General features: G+C 34.3%; 1 protein-coding gene across 1 annotated transcript in view; it reads left to right on the forward strand.

Annotated features, from left to right (window-relative positions):
* Nucleotides 1-23,485, forward strand: part of LOC150090888 (poly(rC)-binding protein 3-like) — a 646,900-nt gene that overhangs the window by 11,785 nt on the left and 611,630 nt on the right.

A 23,485-nucleotide genomic window follows, 5' to 3' on the forward strand; every position in this document is an offset into this window, starting at 1 on the left:
TTGTCCCTTTCTTATTTCTTGAATATTAACATATTAACATATAAGATATTTTGTTTAATCTAAATTATTGAAGTTTTCATTTAAGATTTACTGCAACAAAATTAACCATGTTGAAGTCTGCAAATAGGAATCACAATGGACACTTCTGACTGTACAACCTTACACCATACTAAATGTTGGAAATGGTTTCAGGAATAAAAGGAAGTCTTCTAGTATCTGCCCAATCCTATTAAGCATCTGTGGGATGAACTGGAAAGGCATTTTTGTCAACCCCTTTTTGTTAAATGAATGGCCCAATATCCCTTGTGTTACTTTTTATTATTTTCAGCACAATGTACATAGAAATTTGGCAACACCTTGACTCCATGCCACTTCAGTTCAGAGCAGTGATTTGGGCTAGGGGGCAGTTCAACATGATATTAGTTCAGCTTAAGCAAGTGTTTTTGGCCAGGCTTATTAAGTTTGACAGATGCAAACTTAATAAAAGTAAATAATAATAAGAATAATACTCTCATATTATTCCTTTAATTAAAATGTGCCCCATACACTTCCCCCATGAATTTTGCCAAACTTGCTGCCTTGGCCATCCTTGCAGGCAACTGGTACCAGTGTTTGTTCTGTAGTATGCTGCCCTGAGTTTATATTTGTACCCTCTGGGACTTGAACTGCATTACAATTAACACTATCACCAGTAAGAATATTCCTTCTTCATTTGTTTTTCTAATTCTCACCTTTCCAGGCCTTATACTCTTCAGTTAGATCCCCTATTAGTTATCAAGATCTGAAAACCATGTGTAAGCTATTTCTTATAGGAATTTCTTATCTGAAACCCATGTGTGAGCTATTTCTTATAGGAATTTCTTATCTGAAACCCATGTGTGAGCTATTTCTTATAGGAATTTCTTATCTGAAACCCATGTGTGAGCTATTTCTTATAATGCTTAGCACTGTTGATTGATCTAGTCATTCTTCCTTCCACCTTCTCTAGAAGTTGAGTATTTTATATATGTATTTATTTATTTATTTGTTTTTATATGTGGCTTCTACACTTACAGAGAGGGATAATGGCCTCCTCTCCACTTGAAAAATTCTGATAAACAGATATAGTACCATGTGTCCTTTTTGTCACCTATTTACACTGCATCTTGAACTTCATGCCTTTCTGTATCATAATCCCCAAGTCTTACTCATCCTGAACATCCTTTAATTTCCCCCATCCAGTTTATAAACTACTCCTGGGTTTCTTTTCTCCAAGTTCAGTACTTACGTTTGGTAGTGTTAAACGTTTTTTAGCTGTAATTTTTCAGACCATATTGCAGTTGGTCCATATCCTTTTGAAGCAACCAACCTTTTAAGTCATCAGCAGATTTTGATAGATTCTCCTGAATTCTACTACTTGATACATTGGTATCATTTAGGAAAATAACAAAAGAGAGGTATAGGCACTGATTTGTTAGGGACCCAGGAGTCAGTACTGCTCTAGTCCACTGTAGATAATACCCATTTATGATCACCCTCTGTCTTCTGTTCTTCACCCCCACCACTGATGGATTTTTGTTATTCTGACCTGCTCTAATTTATACAATAACTTCTCATGAGGAATTGTATCAAAAGCTTTGCTCAAATCCAGTTAATAAAATGTCAAAATTGTTTCTTGCCTCCTACAGCTTTATAACTTTGTTATAGTAATTTAGCGATTTTTTTCTTGAAATCATGCTTAGATCCATATTGGATGCCATTATTGTCAAGGTGGTCCTGTATTGCATCTTTAACCATAGAATCTTGCCAGTCACAGATTCACTAGTCTCTAATTGTCATCACTTCTTTAGCTGCACTCTTGTGGATTGGGGAGGTTTTGGTACTTCTAGAGTTCATGGGAGTAGTCCCTGAATGTGATAATGATCTAATTAACATTTTTAATGGTTGGATGCACTCACTTGTTGCCTTTTTCCATATAAATGGATGCAAATCATCATCTCCTGTGGCATATAAGATAACCATACTATAGTGTGGATGGGCACTTTGTACATGGGACATTTATTCAGTGGCCCTTGATATCCAGTGAATTCCTAATTCTTGTTTCTCATATATGTCGACTGCTATTGAACATCATTATTCTCTTATCTGTGATCATTTCATCCATCTCATGCATCATGTATGTAAACCAGTTGCTTGCAATGTCAGTCTTCCAGAACCTAGTGAGATTCTCAAACCATTTGTGTGCTCACTTTTTGTCTTGTTTACTTTGTTTTTGTAATGAATTCAGTGAATTTCTAATGAACATAGTGAATTCAGTGAAAAGCTCATTAGCTATTTTGTCTTGTAGTGAGTAGCTTCCTTGGAAAATATTAACAAAAAACTAAGAACTAGTTGACAAGTTGAATGAAAGTTAACAGAAAAATTTGTTGTAATATGTCAATCAGTCTCCATTACTTAAAATTTCACCTGGATTTCTTTAATTCAAAATTTACTGAGGTTAAGTGAAGGACATGGTAAGGGGGATTCCACCAGGCCATACAGTCAGTAGAGAAGAGATACTAAGGAAGGTGGAGTGAAGCGTGATGGGTGGCTGTGTTGGCTCTAGGTTTGAGGTAATCACACAGACCACAAAAGACGTGCTCAAATGTATATTTTAGAAAATTTTTTGATTAACTTGAGGAGGGCTTCTACTTTCTAATCTGATTTTTTAGCTTGTTGTTTACATGTAGTAAAGATTAATTGCTCTGTTCTATAGAGAAGTTAACATTGTTAATAAATCTAATATAGTATTATTATATATTTACTTTTCTTTCATTTCTGGACAAACTATTAATGCTGTGCTAAAGTTGAGATCATATTTGGAATCCAGCATGCTGAAATTCCTAATGATATGCCAAGGAATGTGGATAAATAGAACATTTTTTAAAATTTGTTACACAGTGTTTTCAGCACCACCTTATCTTGGTTACATGACATTTTGAGGTTCATGCCTAACTGTTCCAAATTGCCTATCAGTTGATAAATGAGCCCAGCATTCAACAAATAATTTGTCAGTAGAGCTATTAAAATCTTACGCACAACAACTTCAAGCAAGTTGAAAGCTATTCCTTTTTACCAATGCCTATGCCAAATTTACCAATACCACAAATTATTGAATGATGATTATCGGAATTTTTTTTTTTTTTTTTTTTTTGCACTGTATAATAATTTTGCAACATTGTAATAAATTGTTTTACATGGCATTGTTTTAGTATTGAAATGGCAAAACTTTAGTTTCATTTCTAGCTTAAATCCTCTATTTTCACAGTAATTTAAAATTTCCACTTTTTGTTTCCCTAGTTGCTTCACCAATATCACCAAGAAAAAGTTCACTGTTAGTAAGGTCATGATTGCATTGACTATGGAGGCCAGAATTTTGTTTTAAACTAAAAATTAAGGAAATCTGTTTGTGAGGAAACAAGATTTCTGAAAATAGCATATCCATTATTCTAATCTTAACTCCCACCTGTCTTGAATTTTCTGTACATTAATAAGCATAGATTGCACTGTAGGGTAGGGAACATTTGGAACTTCCAGGAGCAGATCTATTTGTACTACCTTTGTGAACTACAGTATAAGGTATCTGTTAAAAGATTAAATAAAGTGCTCTTTATATTAGGATATCCATAAATATACATTACTCTATAGTCTCCTTTCTACATCAAAATACACTTGTTATTTAATCTTTTTCTTTAAAAAAGCAGGATACTAAAGTAGGTGCAATTTGTTGGTTGTTTTGGAATTTGTGCCAAGGCAAGTAATATCATAAGGCATCAATATATTGTGTTTGCAAACAGGCTGTTGTTAGGCTCAAGCAAAGCGGGTGATTGTTTTAGAAGTCTATGGGTACTATTTTTGCAGATATTCTTTGGTCAATTTATCTGTTTGCTGAATGAAAAACTGAAGTTTCCTGGAGGAAAAAACTCAATGAAAAAAACTGTTAAAATGGAAGGAAGGTAAAATTCCTTCCATTTTAACATGACCCAGATGTGTTTTCTCCACAGTTTCGAAGAACAGTTGTGAGGTCCATTGTGCTAGGGCTTTGGTAGATGTAGCTGTAAATATCAATTGTTAATAATATCAGGAAACATCTTTTCCTGTTCAGAAATGTTGATACACATGAAATATTTAGTTTGAATACTTGGTCTCAGTCCATGTGCAAAGAAACTACCTACCTGTTATTTTTCAAAAATGGATGCAGTGTTCATGGGATGAGGGGAAGGGATTTGAAATACATTAGCAGGCTGCTTTGAAATTGAATTGGAGATAGACATGTTGGTCTATCTGTTTGTTCATCTTTGGTTCAACTCTCATTGATTGAACCAAATCATCTAAGTTATGGCCCTGCTGGCTGATGCACAGTATAAACTTGTTTGCATATATTGTGCTCATCTTATTGAAAATCTGCATCTCCTTTATTAGAATAACATCACGTTAAAGTAGCCTCTTCCAATTTATGAACTCCACAAATTACTGATTAGTAGCCGTAAGGCCAAAGTTTGTAAATTGGGACAGATTTTCCCATAAACTTAATGGTATAATGAGAAAATTATTCGAAAATAAAATGTTTACTCCCAAAAATGCATGACAGCTGGGATAACCATAAGATGTATCTAATAAATCTTTTAATGAGAACTTATTACATGATTGTCATGTAATAAGTATTTATTTATATAATTTTAATGTAATTTTCGTAATTGATTTTATTTAATATTGGACATTTATTCGTATGGGACATTTATTTATATAATTATATAATCACATAATCCTCTAACGTGAGTGTTGAGAGAATTCTGTTCCTACATAAAGGTATGAGGTTTACTTTTATAGTTTATAATAATAACATTAGTAGGACATATCGAGCTTTATTTCTCATTTGATCTTAATTATGAATTATATGTATACAAGAATGTTTTTGCTTAACAAAAATCATAACATTGCAGTTTTGCACAACAGCTTTGGAGTTGTGTATAGAGAATGGTTCTTACTAGATGTAGGATTACATGAATTTGAATATATGCAAATGCATATGGAGCAGTCAATAAGTCAGACCGACCAACTCATAATATTGGAACATCAACCAATTAATCCAAAGAGAAAGTACCCTCAGTTGCATGACAAAACAGAAGATAAAGAGAATGGGATTACATGTATAAGGTGAATTAAAGAAAAATACAGTATATCTGCAGTTCAGATCTGGAAGAATGTTTTTGTTCTGCCTGGGAAAATCAACAGAAATTAAACATTAAAAAACCACTGAACATAACATTCAGATTGAGATTGAGAACATTGAGATTGAGATTAAACCTCTAAAGATAAAGCATCTGTCATATGCCTCATTCTTATATCATGTGTTGTTGACTAACAAAACAGTGTTTTAAATCAAAACTCATGTTCACCAGGAACTCTTGTCAAACCATATCATGATAGATTTGCTTACTTATCTGTACAGGTAAGTAAGCAATAACATAGCACAGCAACCAACCCACTTTTATAGAAAAAAACAATATTCTCAAGTTCTCAGCTCATTTCTGCAAAAGGAGTTTGGCAAATAAATTCTGTGCTGCAGACCCTTTTGCTACTAGAATTTTGATATTAGTCTCATCAAAATATGGCTTATGAAGGAAGAGCAACTTGACATCTCATCCTTTTAATGTTTCAGTTTGAATAGCAGAGATAAAAATAGAAGAGAGTAGCCATATTTTACAACCTTTGCTATTGACCACTGAGAACACAAGGTAGTGAAGCTGGCAGTTTTGAATCTCTCTGCATATTCTTTGAGAGTACAGAGTACTAGATACAAGTTGCTTAATACTTACCTCCTGACCATGATGATAATATCAGAATTGAACTGCATACATAAGTGTAAGAGACTATTATACCAAATCCCTGATATGTCGTTTCAGAGAAAGAACTGGACAATATGCTGGGAAGGTTTTGTCTAATACAGCCTCTTACACTTCCTTCAAAAGGTAATCAGTGCCTTGTTATCATTTACCATACTAATTGAATGATTGAAACTGCCACATCATGCAGATTTAAATCAGGTCATCTTTCTGTAATATGTACTTTATACCCAAAAGTCACTGGCTGATGAATTCGATATGAAGACACCAAAGGCATATGATGCAAGGAAACAAGCATATGATGCAGCATCAGCCAGCAAAAAAAAAAAAAAAAAAAAAAAAAAAAATGCCACCCATCCATTTGCTTCAAAAGTTTGTCCAGTTCTTCCTTGAATTTATTTAATATATCAACTTCCACAACAATAGATGGAAGTTGTTCTAGCAGTCAACTACTAAAGGCAAATTTCTGCACATCTATTCAATGACTGTTTCTTCAATTTGAATTTATTTCCATCCTCCCCCAGGTTTGTAATCTGAGCAAGAGGAAGAATCCCATCAGCATTGAGCCTGCTCATATCATTCAAAGCCTTATACACCTCAGATCACCTCGCAGGTGCCATCTCCAGACACTGCAATTTGCAGAGCTTAAACCTTTCTTGGTAAGAGCACCCCTTTGTTCCCCTCACTAATCTTGTTGCCCTTCTCTGTACTCATTCTAGCAACTCTGCATCCTTCCTAAAATGAGGCTTCCAGACTTATATGCAATACTCAAGGAGTGGCCCAACCATTGCCTTATACAAAGGGATAATCACCTCCTCATCCTTACTAGCAAAATTTCTGCATGTCAATGACAAGACCCCGTGACCTGCTCTGGCAGCCTGTCTGCACTGCTCAGAAAACTTCATATCTCACTGCAGAATCACCACCAGGTCTTTTTCATTCTCTACTACCCTGAGTATAGTACCACACAGTTGGTACACTTCTCTGAGTTTACTGCTACCCACATGCAGTACTTTGCATTTTTCAAAGCTTCTCAGCCCATCTGCCCAACTTTTCTAGATCCTGTTGCAGTAGCATGCTGTCATTACTGCCATTAACAGCACTGCCAACCGTTGTATCATCTGCAAACTTGGACATTAAGCCTGATATACCTTCATCAATATCATTGATAAATATACAGAAAAGCAAACAGTGCAAAACCAAACCTGGGGGACTCCACTAATGACATTAGTCCACAAAGAGCAGTGTCCATTGATTACTACTCAGTCTTCTGCCACTCAATCATCCTTTTTTCATTGTAGCAACTTGCCCTTAATGCCATACTCAATCATCCTTTTTTCATTGTAGCAACTTGCCCTTAATGCCATACTATTTCAATTTGTATAGTAGTTTTCCATGTGCAACAGTATCAAAAGCTTTCCTGAAATCCAAGTATATGATATCAAAGTTATTTTTTGCATCCAGTTCCTTTGTGACCACGTCATAGTATCCAATCAAATTTGTCAGACAAGACTTTCCCTTAACAAACCCATGCTGTGTCTGAATTATCACTGCAGTCTTGTCTAAATGATCCTGCAGTGCTTCTTTAACCAGTGACTCCATTATTTTCTCTGGAGTAGAAGTTAAACTAACAGGTCTGTAATTACTCATTTCACCCTTTGATCTCCCTTTGTGAATTGAACACCTGTCATTTGCACACCTCCAGCCAGTAGGGATCTCCCTGAATCAAAGGATGCTCTCATAATTATGGCTAAGGGTTTGCTTACTTCCTTTGCTGCCTCCTTTAATATAACTGGATAGATCCCATCCACCCCAGGTGACTTTCTTATCTTTAACTTCAACAATTTCTCCTCCACTTTGCTCTCAGTTATTACAAAATCATTTAGCTTCCTATGCCGACCGGGCTAGCCGAGTGGGTAAAGTACCTGCCCAGCAAACCAAAGGTCGCGGGTTCGATTCCCGCCTCGGGCTTGGATCAAAGTACTGCAAAAACCTTGGGAGGTGCAATATGGCCACAGAAGCCGATGCGCCAACAACTACCAAATCAAAAAAAAAAAAAAAAAAAATTAGCTTCCTATTAGAGTTTAATAAGCTTCTGTCCTCCATTTCCCTACAGAATTCCACATGTGTGAATGTAGATACAGAATACTCGTTCAGTTTGTTAGCTATCTGAGCAGGATCATCAACAGTCGAACCATCAATATCAAGTGGTGGACAAATCTGATTCATCCCTTTCCTTCTAGTGTTCACGTAAGCAAAGAAGTGTGTGCTGTTTTTCTTTGCATCCTTTGCCAACAATTTCTCATAATCTGCCTTTGCTTGCCTAACCTCCTTTGTGACTTGATTGTAGACTATATTATATCTACCACAGGCTTCTGTGTTGCCTGATAATTTATATGCAACCCATGCATATTTCTTCTCTGCCACGAGTCTCATTAGTTGATCTGAAATCTATTTAGGCCTAAACTTTGAACAGTATTTCTTAGTTGAAATATGCACCCCAAGTTCATCAGATCAGGAATAGTCTTAGAATTATCTATCTGCATATGAGAGGGAGAGCCTTTATCATGTACCCATTGAAGAAACTTCTCAGGAGCTATCAGAAGAATTGACCATGATTCCAGTGGACGGATCATCAAAATAAATATGCATCTCATAAAGTATAGAAAATGAGTTTCTATACTTGAGAAACCTCTCAGTGCATCACAGATAGAAACATTCTTGAAAGATACCAAAGAGTGAGTGACACTGTGTGCACATTTCTAACTTGTACTGTTTCAAGATTCATTGGGTAATTTTTGCCCCATTGCATGTGCTCTCACATTAAACTTGCAAACATGATTTCAATCATTATCATAAAATCTCACAATAATAATGCAATAACATTACATGGGATAACACATCAACAGCGTTCACTTTAATTCTCAAGCCCCTGATGACATTCAATGAAAGTACATTCTTTGAAGTGTAACTCAGCAGTTCAGTTTTGCTTTAAAAAAATTGAAAATGTAAAAAATCAATTCTGCTGCTAAACTTATGGAATGCTAGTCATGGAGAAGGTTTTACTGCAGATGGCAGTATTGTCTTTTGTGTTGGTTGTGAAAAGAATGTTCCATGCAGGAAAAAAAATTCCAGATTGGTTCACACGTGAAAATGACATCATGCACTATTGCTAGGAAAAAAAAAACATTGTAAAGTGTCCAGAGCAGTCAATTTTAGCCAAGCCATCTCAAGGGTAGAGAAAAAGTTACTTTTTAAAGGAAAACATTTTGCTTTGGTAATTAGCACTGTCCATTTCAATAAGTTAAGCAATCCAGTTTTATAAATCAAAATATTCCAGACAAATCTACTTTGAGAAAGAATTATTTTATTGCTAATTATGATATTATTCATGAAATTCATCAAGATATTGGAAAAAAAAAATCATCTGGATGTCTGCCATTGAAATTGTAGATGGCTGCTATATTGCCCATTTATGTGAGAAATTAGGGAGAACCTTCTAGCCCATTGTTTGCTTGCTTGTAAGGTTCTCAAAATTGTAATCGTTACAAGGTTTGTACCCTTGTGGGTGGCACAGTGGTTATAATTGCTGTTCTTCCACATTGTGGGGAAAAGCCTGAATTTGAATTCAGTCAGTGAAACAAACAATTTATATTGGCTTTTTTTTAGTGTGGCTGATTTAGTCAGGTGAAGGTTGCAAGGATTTTTTTTTCTTCCAGAAACAGGGTTTTTTGGTCTAGCAAATAGCTAGACCAAACACCTAACAATGACTGTTTTTAGTTTTATAGTCAGTGCAAGAATTTACCCATGGCAAGAAACGTCAGTTTTTTTAGTGATGCTGTTCGTACATTGCAGGTTTTTATCCAAAAGTCTATTCCACATTACTTAGTTAGCACATGGTTTTCACTGACTGGCAGACACAGTTCGGAATAATTTTGACAAAGTTAATAAAGTTATTTCTTGTATTAAAAAGATCCTTATAAAGCACCATACATAGATAGCATATTTACAGAAATGTGCAACCTAACCTTCCTCTTCCAACAGAGTCTGTTTTGACAAAGTGGGGAACATGGTTATATGGAGTATTATTTTTTTTTTAGGCTAAGAACTAATTCTCTAATAAAAAAAAAAAAAAAAAAAAGTTTCCAGTGCTTTGGATACTAAGTATGTGTTAGCTGTTGTCACTGCTAAGGCATTTCCTTCCTGTTTGTTTAGGAAATATTTGCTGTCTGTTGAGTTTCATTTTGTTTAGATACCTAATTCTGTAACCAAACTTGAAACATGGGGATATCTTTGCGAATTGCTATTGAAGGGGTAGAGAAAGCTCAGTTAGAAATTTCAACTAATCTTGGAGACAAGAGAGTAAATAAGAAATAACTAACCTAACCATATTTTTTCAAGGGATCACATTGAAAAAATATATTATTGTTTAGAAATTACTCCATGTGTGAGTTTTAAATTCTTAATCTAAAATGTTTCATTAAACAGTTTTGTTAATTGTAAATACTGAATAAAAATAAATTGGAATTTATTGTAATTTGCATGCATATTTTAGTGAATATTATCCAATGTCTAGTTATTACTGTATAGTTTAAAGAGAAATAATTACAGAAGTAACACTTTTCTAGTTCATGCTTACAGTTGGTTACTTCAGCCCTCTTCTACAGGTCAAACTGCAGCCTAAATGAAAACTTTTACACCTTGTAACAATGTAATGCAATTAAATTATCACTCAAATAAAATTATCAAAAGAGTTGCTTATTTATTAAGAGAAACATGAAATGATTTTGAAAAAAAAGCAAACAATTTTTACATGGTAGTAAACTAATTATGAAATTTTAAACAAATCACTTTTATCTAATGAGAGATGGCTGTTGTAATTTGCACTTTCATTTTGTGTGGTTGATATTGCATTGCACTAAAAGTCTATTAAATAGGTGCTGTATTTAACTGCATGTACAACATATATTAAATTATGAAATATATTAAATACAGTACATAGAAAGTGAAAATATTTCATTCCTGCCAAATTTTACTTTTAAAAGATGATGCTTTATGAAATCATAGTAAAACTCATAAGATTGAGATATCACATGTAAATTAAATGCCTGGTGTTATCAAGATTTGTTTGTAAGATCAAAAACTTGCTTATCAGATGTTCATAAACTTGGAATTCAGTGATATTATTATATCAGAACCATGGCATGTAGTTGCACAGTATCCTAGTTATCCAGATAATGAGATCACTACTTGTGATTTTCATCATTGTGAAGGTATGTTTTATATGTATACCTCTTAATTACTTATTCTTTATTATTCATTAATTCATGGGTCATATAATTCTGTTATGTTGCATTTCACATTGCACTTTATTGTAATGTTAAATGAATCTGATAACAGTATCTTTATCACATATTTGTAGTTTGTAATTTGTATTTAACTAATTCAATCAGAACTTTGCTAAGCAGTTCTCTTTCACCTTTGTTACCTAAGAAACTTAGACTAATGATTAATAATTATTGACTCAAAGTCAGTTAGCTGTCATTGATTTGACTCTTCCATCTGATTTTGTTTAAATGAGCTACAATTAAGAAAATTATAAGAAAAATTGTTTGGAATTATTGATTACAAATGTAGTAGTATATTTTTTGTCTCTAAAATGGCAAAAGGAAGTGAAAATTCAAATAGCAGTTAAAGATATTGCTATAAGCAGAAATCAGTTATAATGAAAGCAACACTATGAATTGAGTCATAACAATATAGTGGGTTCACCACTTTTTAGTCATTTGGAGAGATATGGTTGTGGATCCCATTAGAGACAGGAGAAATGCTTAGTGGCCTCTTCGTTAAGAGCTGTAGTTTACCTGATTTGAGGAAGAAAGCATTGAGTTTTCTTATAGAGAATTTTTCCAGCCTGAATTGCATGCAGATCAGTCAGTCAGCTTATAAAAAAAAACAATTACTAAATCAATTTATATTATATTCTTGGTGAAGAGAAAACACTTAGGATTGTAAAAAATTGGACATAACAAAATTTGCTGATTTTCTATTGGAAGTAAGTTACTGTATAAACAGAACTGAAAAAATACAATAGCAGTTATTGATACTACTCAGGTTTTAATTAAAATTTAATAATTTAAATGTATATTTATATACACTCACTTCATTTAAAATATTCAGTAAGAAAAATGGTACAGTTTTTTTTTTTTTTTTTTTGTTTTTTTTTGTCATTGGTTCCCATTCCACCATTTTTTCATTACAGTTTACTGTAGAGAACATAATTACTTCCTGTTACATTTGGAAGATATTTGATAAATTTATGTTCTGTATCTGAGCTTCTTGGAAAGTATGCATATCAGTTTCTTCTACATTGCTATCACTGTCTTCTGTTTTATCCTCTTTTTCTTGTGTTTCTCTCTGGAATACTATCCATGCATTTGGTTATGCATGGTTCACCAGTTTCAGTGTTGAAATCATTTCATTTCTGCCCAAAGAAGGAATTTCAGCATTCTAGTTATTAACTGGAACATTTACATCCTCCTCACCTTTACAATAAAACCTGTTATTGGAAATTCAGCTTACATGAAACAATTGTTGTTTCATGTAAGATTCAATTGTGTTTCTACTAAGTGTTCCATGCAGTGCTTGCTGTTCTCATAGCCTACAATAAATTTATTCCAAGAGTGTTTACAGTCTATATGTCTTAAATGCTCTTGTTTAGGAATTTCTTGCAATATGGTTTTTTTTCCCTAAAATTCTGAGTAATTTCTCAATTCAAGAACTGAGGAAGGAACGACAGAAGTTTATGTGGTTTGATGGCAGGAATTTAACTGAAATAGCAGTTAATGTTGAAATAACAATGTCAGCTGTGCAGTTATCAAGAAATAAATGATTGATTTTTCTTTTTAGGTAAATTTTATTATATGTAATGCACCTGTTGTCTTCACTATGTCTTTTCGTCCACACGTAATCACTGAACTTCTAATGGATGAAGTTTCATAAAATCTTATCTTTGGCTCTTTTAGAAAAACTTGTTGAGCCACCCCAAATTTTATTAAAATTAGTCTAGTAGAAATGTGGCAATTTCTTTGTCCATCTGCCACTGGATGAATTTTCATGAAATTTTATATTTGGCTTTTTTGAAAAGATTTATTGAGTCTTCCCAAGTTGATTACAATCAGACCAGTAGAAATTTGGCAATTATTATTTCTTTTTTTTTTTCATATGTATTGCAAAGACTATCCATATACTGCATATTGTAGCTGAAGCACTGGATATTATGTTCTTTTGCCATATGCTATTTGAATGGGAATATAGCAAATGGGCAGAAATTAAATGCTTTTAGTTTGCACATAATATTCTTTGTATGTGTGTGTTTTTAATAAATCATATGAATTATTACTATTTTCTAATATGCCTAGCATGTAACACACCACATACATTAACTAACTTGTTTTTATCTGCCATGATGCAATTTAACTTCAGGAGCAATTTAAAAAAAAAATTCAGTTTTCATCCAAGCCTTATGATTTGCATAACGTATAGGCAAGGTTTTTCAAATAAAATGCATAGGAATAATAGTTTGATTTAATAAAAAAAGAGAGGTTTCGGAGTTTTTTTTAATTTATTACAAAGAAGCGTGTAGTCAGTTGTTTAGTAAACCACATTTCATAATGAGTGGTCACAATTGTATCCTAATTTAGAACTGTCTGGAAACAATGAAATAGATATCTCCTTTGCATGAAAAGCAAAATTAGTGCCAAAAATCACCACCATGGGGGAAAAGTTGTACTGTGAACTACTTTATACCACCACCACCCCACTCACATAAATATGGAATGATAGATGTAAGATGGCGCAGATGAGGATACTATAGTGTTAGAATTATGGAGCTTCTCACCTTACTAGAGCATGCTTTAATTCTGAAGGTCTATTACCAAAAAAAGAAGCAAAGCAATTGCCATTCAGAAATTACAGACATTGCTAGAACCAGGCACCATATGGTATCAGAAAAGTGACAGCACAATTCAAGGAAACTGGAAGTCTGGGGATGAAACTAGAAAGAGGATGCAAATTTTCTCAACCAATGGTGAGTTGAAGATGTGGTTACTGCAGTTACGGAAAGATCTGTGAAAAATGGTAGACCATTATCGACACCAGAAGACACTACTACTTCACATATGTCAGCAAGATGGCTGGATATGCTGTGTACAGCAGTATGTAAGGTTTTGTTTGGTTCTACCCAAAAAACTCCGCTATGAGTAATGATATAAAGAAAATGATACCTAAACTTTACTAACATTTGCTAACTGCTTGGCACAAATGAAGTATATAGTGACCATGGAACATCCTTTGGAAGATGAGGCACATTTACACTTGAAACTGTGAACACCCAAAGCTTCAGGAATTAGGGCAGAGAGCCATCTAGTCCACTATGGGAAGTGCACTTACATGTACTTAAGGTCACTGTATGGGTTTCAGCCAATTTCATTATTGGCCTTTTTTTGTTTTTTTAAAGAAAATTATCTATTAGACATTAAGTGTTTACTTATCGCCCAGAGTACTGAGATATAATAGCCACTATTGGCATTCCACAAGTGTAACAGAGGAATGCTTGGAAACAACAGTTTTAATGCAAATGGAGCACCTCCATATATTAGATCTGTACAAGATTCACTGACAGTATTTTGCTACTGAAAGGGTAATTAGCTGATTTCATGTAGCAAAATACTGTCAGTGAATCTTGTACAGATCTCCTTGTACAGCAAGGTCAACTGCAAAACATAATATATCAGGAATTATGTACTTAACGTGCCATATGATGCTATTTTTATGGACTGCTTGGTCAGGAATATTGCCTTGATATAGATTATCCCTCAGGTAGTCCCAGAACCAACTCAGAAGGAGTGCGGTTGGACCATGAATGTTACTTGGTTTGGGATTCCTTGACCACACTAAGTCGCATATTGGGTACTGATTGAGGAATCCAACGTTGCCACTCAAAAGCAAATACTGTACCATTAATGTTGTATTAATGTGCTCAACAACAATTGTGCTATGTTAGATGTTGTTAATAATATTATTACACAAATGTGTCAAGAAATAAAGTGACAGGGTTGTTGTATCAATATTAGTAGCATTCTTCATTTGTTGTATGTATGGTCCCACAAATCATGTAATATATTTAAGTGTTCGCAGCACAGTTTTTTCCTGTGGTGATTTCTGGAAAATTTGTTTTTTCATGTAATTCTCTTTTACCCTCTTGAGATCATACCTGTTGTCTGGATGTTGAAAGAGGAAGAAATGGCACCAGATTGTGCTCCAGACAGTTTTAAATAGGGATACTTTAACTCTGGCCACCTAGTATTTCTATTTGGTATTGCACTGCATAGAAATGCATAAAACAGCAATAAGTAATGTAGGATGTTGATATATTTGTGGACAGTAGTGTACCATTACTGGCACTAGACAGCAGAAACAGTGCACATGTACCAGCAAAATCCAGTGATCTTGCTGGCATGTGTAAAATCAGAATGTGCAATGCTCTCAGCATTTTTTTTTTTTTTGTTAATTTTATTTTTTCCGTATGTGCTCATTGTATCAGTTACTCATTAAATATAGTGGGGTGACATGTTACCCAGAAATATTGGAATGCAGTATGTGACTTTGCAAACAGTGACTAACAACAGTAGGTGGTGAACAATTGAAAGAGATTGTGGATAATATTCAGCTATATTTTTATTGGCAAAAGGTATGATAAAATGGACTTAGGGATACTCTGCTGAATCTGATGGGTTGAATGAGCTGTCATATATGATAGATTGATAGCTCTATAATTAATCAGTCTTAACAGATTGCTTTACTTCTGCACTCTATATAGTCACATTTCTCTGTTATCTTTGCTGAGAATAAAATTATTAAGTTAGGGATATTGGATAAATTAGGCCAAATAATATTTTTGAACAGCTGTTTAAGTTTGATAAAAGTAAAGTAGCCAACTATTTTAGTAAAGAATTAGGGTACTATTTCACTGCAGGTGTTTAAAATATATGGCTTATCATTTAATTTGCAGAATGATGGTGCCACCATACAAGCACTCAAGTTTAAGTGAACTGCCAGTAAATGGTAGGAGAGTGAATGTCCAAGAATATGCTGAAAGTTACAAGTTCTAATGTTTTGACTGGTAGTTGCAAAGTAGCCTTAATTTGCATGCTATTGGTGTGAACTGTTTTGTGAGCTGCTTAACATAAGTTTCAAAGACTAATATTTTGTTATTTACTGTTGTGTTTGATGTAGTATGAGTGCTACCAAAACTGAGAGAAATATTTATGGAGACAGGTGCTTAATGAAAACTGTTTAAAGAAAATTTCAAGTGGCATAGGGGCATTAAAAAAGGTAGAGAATCTGTGGCCACAATAATCATTCTCAAAGAGTTATTTGAGAAATGGATTCCACGAATGCTTCTAGGGTTTATCGATGGCACAAATGTATTTGTGTATTTCAAAGGAGATTATTTTGAAAGAGGAGAGAGCATTGGCAGACCTCAGCAACAAAGATTAAAATTAAAAGAGGTCTGGTCTGCAAATTAAATTATCAACATGTATAGTTTGAAAAAGCAACACTACTTTGTGTTATATGTGTTTATATCTGGGGGATTCTATTTTCTATCCAGTGACAGAACTTAGGTTTATACTTGCTTTAGAAATTACCATATTATACACAAGTCAACCTAAAATTACTGATACCATTGTTAATTGAATAATATTACCAAGAAGACAAATCTGTTTTTGATGAAAAAGTTCAAAGGCATAATTGTGACTAGGTTCCGAGCTGTTTAGCTTCATAATCAGACAAAAGGTAGCCTTAATTAGTAAGTTTGTCAGAAAGTGAACAAATATACTGAGTCTATCTGAGCAGCCAAGCTGCGTGTAGAAGAAAAACTATTTCCATTCACACAGCTTATGAATACTATGCAAGTATTTCTATCTAAATCTTTGAAAAAATGCTTGCTAAAAGGTTAAATGTAATAATAAAAGAAGAAAATTTGCATGCTGTGTGACCCTATTTCAGTAATCAGATTTCAGTTCTGAATGAAATAAAACATGAACACCTGTTTTATATGACAATGGGCACACTTTGTCTCAGATGGGAGGGGGAAGGCACTGTAATTTGTGCAGGCAGAATCCCATAAAACTGAGAGGATTATCTTTCTAGGGCTTTTTAAGCCAGGTTGAATTACTGTCTCAAGTGAAGATATGCAGTTTTGTCAGTGTTGTTCAGGTACTTCAAGCTGCAAGACAACAAACCATCCTTAGAATATCTTTTCTGCCCTGATCATTGACTGTGAAAATATCCCTTAGAGCAGTGCTGAAACTGGAGACAGTGTCCCCCTCCCTTATTTCAGTATTCAGAAAAATTATTCTTTTCATTGTTGATCCACCCAAAACATTAAACAAATTTGTAACAGGAAACACAAAACAATAAAATATATTTCTTTATGGCACCAAAAAGTATTAAAAATATATTGTTATTGCACAGGCAGGTGATCAGAGAAGTATATACTGACATATATGCATTTTGTTTATGCATGTATCACTTATTGATCAAAGTAAACAAAAAATTAAGTATAAAGGTTCTTTTATGAACATTTAAAAAAAATTTCATTTTATATTTCTGGTTTTTGGAAAAAAAATAAACAAATCATCAGTTTTGAGGAGTCACCAAGCGACAGCACTTTTTTGCAGAAGAGTAGTTGGTGGTTACGTTCAATAACATACATTTTTTGTTTAAAATATTTCAAGTTTTTTTATTGAAGGTGAGGTAGTTGACAAATTAAACCTACTGTTGCTCACATATACTCCTGTTTTAATTTTTAAAAATGAGATTTTTAGATTTTTTACTGAGTTGCAACTTGTTTTTTTTTTTTTTTTTATTAATTACGATTTGCTAAACAATTTACAAAATATTGAATAAAAATAAACACAGATGATCATGTGGCATCTGGCAGAAGCTGCTTAAACATCTTGGGTTTTTGTCATCTGTGTTTATTCTTTGCAAAGCTAATGAATCGAAAGTTCTGTGGTAAGATTAGATAGCTCTTGCTTGTTTCAATTTTTTGTATTCAACTCCTCAACGGTATTGGAGTTGAATACAAAAAAAGATACACTATTACTTACCTGGTGTCTTTCAAATGTCAAAAAAAAAAATATTATTTCTAATTTATAGTATATTGAAATGAAAACAGAAAATATTGTATAATTACTGAGAGAATACTGGTGAGAAAAGGTACAGAGGAGGATTTGGTTTATTTCCAAATTAGTGTTACTTATTAGTAATATGGTTGTACCTCCCTCATGGCCATTTTAGTGTTTGTAGGGAGGCTAGGCACGTCATCAGTACAGCTTATGACAATCCAGTGACTGTTCAATTAAATAACAAAAGTTGTGAAAGGTGTGTAAATTTTCAAAATCTACTGCAGTAAACTCCTGTTATAACACTCCTGCTTTTTGTGCTTGTCATTTGGTTCTATGATCAATCCTATGAAGCATTATGCATTTCTAATATCTGTGGTGCACCCATTTAAAGCCTTTTCTTGCTTGTACCGCTTTTAAGGTTCCAAGAAGGAATAAATCAAAATGGACTCATCTCGTCAGATGTCAGCAGCAGGGAGTAGAGATCCACAAACCTCCAATTTCAATTGTGTGAAGCAATTGATTTGTTGTGGACCAGTATCATTCTTTTCCACTTTTGACACCTCATTGAAGACCATGTCTCAATGAATCCATTCTGTTCTTGGGAGCTAAAGAGGAACCTACTTGCTATTAGGTAGCTGTAGCTAATGAAGTGACCACTGAGTGTATATTGATAGTAGTAAATGATGAGAGAGGTAGTAGGAAAATTAACATAAATTGCATTTGTGAAAATAGCATTTGAGAAGAGAAGCAGATATTTACAGGAAGAATGGATTTTGAATTAATGAAGAGTTTTTAATTAAATATGTTATATGTGTGGTTATGAGGCTGAGACATATTAATGAGAAGAATATTAGAAGAAATGAAGCTTTGGGGATGTAGTGAAGGATTCAAAAGGTGATATGGAAAGACAGTTGTAAATTAAGGAGGATCAAAGAAGACAGGAGAAGATAGAATTATGATAATGGCTATAAGAAAAATAAAGAATATTTGGATTGGACATGTTATATGTGGGGGGATGAGGGGGGGAATTTAAGGGAGATTATTGAAGGAAATGTGCTGGACCAAGAAGAAGAAAGAGAATTAGAATATTGGATGATTTGATAGGCTAATGGACAGGGAAAGGGAGAGATATCAGAGAGATTGAAAAGTAGTTCTGGCTGCCATGCACCTGCCCTGTGGTAAAGAGCATATTATGATGAAGGCTTATTAATCCATTTATTATCTTAATATGTGGGATATCCAGAAAATAAAGTACAAATGAACATCACAGGAAACAGATGCATTCAACAGAAAGTGTCATTGCCTTGCATGGTAACACAATTTTCAGTGACCATGGAGTGAGTTTACCACATTCATTTATGTGCATATTATGTTACAAATATGGCAGTGATGAAAGATATCTGATGCATATCACCTGGTTTTAACATACTAAAATATTAATATTCACTGAAGTCTCTGAACTTTTTTGCCTTATGTGGTGAACATATCGTGAACAGAAAACAAGTATTAGTGTGGTGCATTGTATGCAAATTTATACTTAATGATCTCTTTGAGGGGCTGTACTCAAGACTGTGTAATAGATATTATCTATTAAAGTAACTATCCATGAAATAAAATTGAAAAGATCGCTGCCAGCTTTAATCTTCTGTAGAGAATCATCCATGAAATCACTTGTGACAAGATTCAATACCCAGAGGTCTCATCACATTGGATCCTCAAAAAAAAAAAGCTGTCAATTAAATCAGTACTTTAATCTCTTGATTAGGACAGTTAATATTGACATAATAGGACTAATCAAAACTTGGTGTCACTCAGAATTAGGGGACAATAGATGTTACTATGAAATATATCATTATATATGATATAGTGAATACATGCCATCCCAGTCATTTGAGTCCACTTTACTGCAAAATACAGCAATATTCTTGTATTTTCTCAGTCTTGTAAACACCTCTAATGCTACATGGCTGTTTATTGGAGTATAAATAGAAAATTTATATTTAGGTTTAATATAAGTTGCAAGCGTGAGATTGCAGTATAGAACACACGTTTGAGTGCACCATGGGTTGAGTCCACATAACTGCATAGTGTATGGCACTGATTGTATTCCTATAAAAGTGACCAATCAATTCCTCTAACTTGTGCAGTTATGTCAGAGTATAAAGTGAACTTATTTTAGAATAAGTGTGGTGTGAGAAAGTTAGAAGCAGAGGGAATGTGCAACTGGGGAAGGGGGGGGACATGCTGTTGACACAGAAGGGTGTTTTCAACACATGGAGATGAATAAATATTAAGCTGACCAGTTTAATAGAGCATAAAATGATGGAATGAGAGAATTACAAGCACTATAAGTTAATCTGTAATAAGTATCGGTTTAGATCATCTTATCCAATACAAATCGATCGAAAATGCTTATTACACATAATCACATGTGATTCCAGAAGCAAAAGTTAACTTCATGACCTTGAAATATCGGTTGTTACCATCTACCAAAAGCTTTTTGAATAGCAGTCTTGATATTCAAATATATATACAATCAAAGTTATATATAACGATCCCCCAGGGGAATGAGAAAAATTATCATTATATCAATTGTTTTTAAAATAGCATTAGGTTAATGAGAAATTGGCTGGGACCAACCACATAGGACGTTATAATGTGTGGGACATTAAAGAGAAGGTCGCTATAAAGAGCTTTAACTGTATATTTATAACTTCATGTGGGAACGTAGATGCAAAATATTTATTCAGTATATCAGCAATCTGAAGAGGATCTTGACTAGCTTTGCCATTTATACTCAGTGGACCCCTGTGATTCAACTATTTCCTTGTAGTGTTAATATACCCAAAGAATTCTGTCATATCTGTCTGTACCAAAGGGTACAGGCAGATATGAAGTTTTCTGAGCAGTGCAGACAGTCTGCAAGAGTAGCTCATGGTGTCTTGTCAATGATATACAAATCTTTCTAGCAGGGATAAGGGGGGTGATTATCCCCTTGTATAAGGCAATGGTTCCAAAGGTTCCTGAATCCAAAGATGGTCTTATAACTATGGCTAAAGGTTTTGCTTGCCTCCTTTATATAATTGAACAAATTTATATCCATCCCAGGCACCTTTCTTACTTTAAGCATCAACAATTTATCCTCTGCATTGTAAATATACCCCTCTGGCTTTCACGCTGTATGAGAGGCGATTGTATGTTACATTCAACTGAAAAATAAATTCATCTTCCACTTTTTTTTCAGTCACAAAATTATTTAGCTGCCTGTTAGGTTTTGATGAACCTCTGGCATTTCTTCCCTAAAGTACTCCTCATGTGTGAATGTAGATGCAAAATACCTATTCAGTTTGTCAACAACCTGAGCAGGATCAAAAGTTAAACCGTACACATCAAGTGGACCAATGTGATTCAACCCCTTCCTTCTGTTAATATAAGTAAAGAAGTCTTTGCTGCTTATCTTTGCATTTTTTTCCAAAAGCTTCTTGTAATCTGCCTTGCCTAATCTCCTTTGTGACTTGATTACAGACCAGTTTATATCTATCATAGGCTTCTGTATCAGCTGATAATTTATATGCATCCCATACAGTTTTCTTCTCTGCCACAAGTGTAATTAGTTCTAAGCCTAGAACAGTATTTCGTAGTTGGTATGAAAAGAATGGTAGCTTTGATGGTACCCCTGAATGCCTCCCATTTATAATTTGCTGTTGGTGTCATCATTAGGGGGTTCTACTATATAGAATTTAAAAACTGTCTGAGACCACTGTAGTCACTCGTGCAAAAGCCCTTTATCCTTGGCAGTAGTTATGTCTAAGTAAATTCCACATCAGCATATGGTCATCACCCAGTGGGTCTTTTATCTGCAGATTCTTAATGCATGAATAATTGCTGCTGATGATTGGATCAAGAGTATTGCTTCTTGTTACCTCTCTAACATGCTGTTTTTGAAAACAGCCATCCAGTAAATCCACAAAAGTCTTGTTTAGTGTGTGAGTGAACAACCCACAAGTTCCAATCTGGTAAGTTAAAAATCCCGATTATAAGACATTCTGATTTACTGGATCATTCTATTTCTCTGCATAGTTTTTTGTTATACTTGGCACAGTCATTAGGCCTATAACACACTCCTCCCATTTTTTCCCCCTGGTGCTTATGTTACACCAGACTGACTGATCATTGCAGTCTACTCCCGTCGACTATGTGCACTGCCTTAGATTTAATATGCTTCTTAACCAAGAGCATAACCTTCCCACATAACTGTACTACTATGGAAATGGTGATTAGTGACTCAAAGTAGCAACACATCTGGTTGTATTACAATCTTGGCTGTCCAAGGGCATGTGGAATAAATATTCGGCTTCATGTCTTTTCTTGTATGCCCTTATCAACATCGACCATTTGCGTGACTTATATATAGGAACCCTTTGCCTGACTGTGATATAGGTTAAAGCTCGCGAGAGTAGAATGGCCATCATGACTATGCATCTAATAATGGTGCATATGACTGGTATTTCCCTACCTGATCCACAGTTGCTGTTGCTGTGTCTTCTTTTGGTGCAAGAAGAAGCAGGCATATCCTACTGGTGCATTACTTCTGTATGTATATGATAGTCCTACTATCTGTATGTGATAGTCCTACTGGAATATCACATCTCTCATGATCAAAGTACTCTAAGGGATGAATTACTGCTATCTCAATGTTCCTTGTTGCCTCTCCTTGTGATTCATTGGAATGCTGATCCTTGACTTAAAATTGAACAGCAGCTGAATCAACAGGTTCTGTGAGTATTCTATGATACAGAATTTTATTCCATGGCTTTCGAAGTATAGAGTATGACATGCTTGGTTCTCAGATACGTCTGAAAACTACAGGATTGTAAATAGGTGGCGGGGATCCCGGAAAAGCTGGCTGGAACTGACTGGTTTAATGAATAATAATATAAAAGGTCTTTTCTGTCTTTCTTTATTGAGATGTTTAACTACTGTACTTCTAACAACATTAAATGGTAGTACTATTCATGTATAAACTTTGGTTTGGAAAGTGGGTTATGTGTGTATTTTTAAATGGAATGTCTTTTCTGTACGCATTGTACTCCCCATATTTAAATTCTGCAACTGTTTTGTCCAAGTGACAGTGTCTCCAATATCGCTTTACAATTGCTACATTTGATGACTTAATCATTACTTCAAATTGATCAAATTTATTTACATTCATGGCATTGGTGTATATGCAAGTATATGTGCACCTGTTCTTTACTCTGTTACTCTAACACAGCCCATGCATTTATTTTTCTGTTATGATCCATGGCATCGCTGGAAATCTCTGACCCCTTGCTTTTCAGGCTGCTGCATGTTCCAGTAGAAGCAGTGCATGAATAACTTTCACCTATGCCTGCAGCTGTTGTTAATGTATTAGTCTGTCTTTCCCCC

This window comes from Mastigoproctus giganteus, chromosome 1 (genome assembly GCF_048544385.1).
Source record: "Mastigoproctus giganteus isolate SK-2022 chromosome 1, ASM4854438v1, whole genome shotgun sequence".
In the NCBI taxonomy this organism is placed as follows: domain Eukaryota; kingdom Metazoa; phylum Arthropoda; class Arachnida; order Uropygi; family Thelyphonidae; genus Mastigoproctus; species Mastigoproctus giganteus.